We start from the raw sequence: 1,766 nt of genomic DNA on the forward strand, positions 1-1,766 counted from the left end.
AGTGAGCATTGGGTGATTAAAAATCTGTAGCAAGACACTGGATAATTCACTACTGAGTTATGCATTGCTTCTCTGCTTCCTTGGCTGATGTCGTGTGTTAATGGACGTGGGAAATACGAGATGCTCATCTTGTGTTTATTATTTACACAGCCATTGTTGAACTGAACTCTATGAAGACTATGCTGAAACCCCTGTCATTTGTAGACTGAGGACATTGTTAATGGTAATGTTTATGTGTATTACACTTGATGTTGACCTATCAAATGACTATGATGGTTTAACTTAGCAACATTAGTTGCATCAGTTCATTTAAAAGGATTCTGGTGGTTAGGGGATGTAACATGAATGGAAGCTTAGTTAATATGTCAGAACATAGTACACAAATGTTGGTGGTGGGATCACCAGAAGCTGTATCACTAATGTGGTGTGAACACAACTGAGCAATGTGACATTATAGTCAGTGACTGCACTGTAATTAGGCATGCCTTCTTGAGTCATACAAAATAAATACAAGTGTTCCATTACTCCTGTTTTACCCACAGACATAGATTGTTCTGAGTCCAGTCGCAAATGTTCCATAGTTATCTGCAAAGCATTGATTATGTAGAAAATTTCGGAAATCCACACAGTTCGATTCAACTGAAATTCAGTCCAGATTGTACATAATCTCATGTAATTCTCCGTACCAATGTTATACGTACCAAATACCGTCTGATAAGCATTGAATCTAGATATTCTGGAGCTCAGTGGTAGTAAGTGCCATGTAAGTACCACTCTGTCTCGCTCCTTCACTCGTTCTCTCTTTGTAACAAGGAAACCTTTATGAAACTGATGACACCTTTAAATGATACTTCACATCTTTTATATGCCTTTATTGGTCTGCATGTATTTGTCATGACACTGTGACATTTGAGTGTGTGTGTGCATGTGCGTGTGCACGTGTGTATGTGCTTCTACCACGGTGTGTTTGACAGCGGGATGTTTTCCGTAGTTGGTGATGACAGTTAAGTGAATGGGCCTCGGTTTCCCTGCCTTTCTCCTGGGGAGACAGAATTTGATTGGCAGCTTTTCGTCAGTAGTCAGTAGTCAGTCTTTTCTTCTGGTTTATGAGAGTCCCTAGTAGGGTTGAACATCAGCTGGCAGGACCGAAGTCATTAGTCTGGAAAAAGCAAAATACTGGACACAAAGACCTGTGAAAAGATGAGCATGCTTTTCGTGACATTAAATTTACATGATGCTAAATTGGCTTGCAAATTTTCCCACTGTTTTCCAGACGAATGCAGAGAGATTTTATACTTGCAGTTGTGTGTTGTAGTCATGCACTTTCACGTCAGAACCAGCACAATTGCGATCAAAGTGTGATCAAGGGTATTTTTGGATGCTGATGCTTTGGTGCTCTCTAAATTGTTGACATGCATTTAAGCATTTTAAGTGGATTCTTCCACTCTGATCTCACTCATCAAGTGGCTATTGGTCTGCCCTTTGTCAATCTTCCTGTACTGATAGCCCTAAAGCTAAACATTAGCCAATCCATCTGTCAATCTCTCGTGGCCTGCCTCCATAGGCTAGTCATTGGTGGACTCTCATCTATACCCCTCAAATGGCCTTTACCACATCACACTTTTCTGAATTTTACTTTGCCTGAATCAAATGGCCTGTGTACATTTGTACAATAATGTTATTAAAAATGAGCTATTTATAATCTCAGAACTGTGTCAGTTTGTGTGTGAATGCAAATATGTTCCAAATAAAAGAGATTAATCTTT

At 39.5% G+C, this 1,766-nt stretch overlaps 1 protein-coding gene across 1 annotated transcript in view; it reads left to right on the forward strand.

Annotated features, from left to right (window-relative positions):
- Nucleotides 1-1,766, forward strand: part of cacna2d1a (calcium channel, voltage-dependent, alpha 2/delta subunit 1a) — an 81,377-nt gene extending 79,611 nt beyond the window's left edge. Inside the window, exon 38 of the mRNA XM_081712536.1 lies at nucleotides 1-1,766. This exon is cut by the window's left edge and continues 1,989 nt beyond it. The gene's annotated coding sequence lies outside the window, so the exon portion shown is untranslated.

The sequence above is a fragment of the Electrophorus electricus genome, chromosome 4, assembly GCF_041902795.1.
Source record: "Electrophorus electricus isolate QZ-2024a chromosome 4, ASM4190279v1, whole genome shotgun sequence".
Lineage (NCBI taxonomy): Eukaryota > Metazoa > Chordata > Actinopteri > Gymnotiformes > Gymnotidae > Electrophorus > Electrophorus electricus.